This window comes from Branchiostoma floridae, chromosome 4 (assembly GCF_000003815.2).
Source record: "Branchiostoma floridae strain S238N-H82 chromosome 4, Bfl_VNyyK, whole genome shotgun sequence".
Taxonomy (NCBI): Eukaryota; Metazoa; Chordata; class Leptocardii; order Amphioxiformes; family Branchiostomatidae; genus Branchiostoma; species Branchiostoma floridae.
Genome location: NC_049982.1, coordinates 33755944 through 33756268, shown reverse-complemented (window position 1 = coordinate 33756268; position 325 = coordinate 33755944).

Below are 325 nucleotides of genomic sequence, written 5' to 3'. Positions count from 1 at the left end.
AAAAACGAATGTAGGTTACCCCGCGGATAAAAGTGAATCAGCGTTACGCGTCAAGCTTTAGAAAACGTGAACTATATTCTGAATGACTGATTTTATTTACCTTGGTTCTTTCGTCATAGATCACCGATTGCTGTAGTCAAATCTCTTTATTACCCTTTTCAGTCTTTGTTTGCCTTTTCCTTTGTCTCCTTGCAATTGTGCGTTCTCCCCTCCTAACGGCAACAATTATGTTGATCATCCATGACGTATTTATGCTTCCGCCAATCAGTGTTTACGTGGTCACAGGGCGTTCTTTTAGGGGTCTGTTCACTAATATCATTCCGAA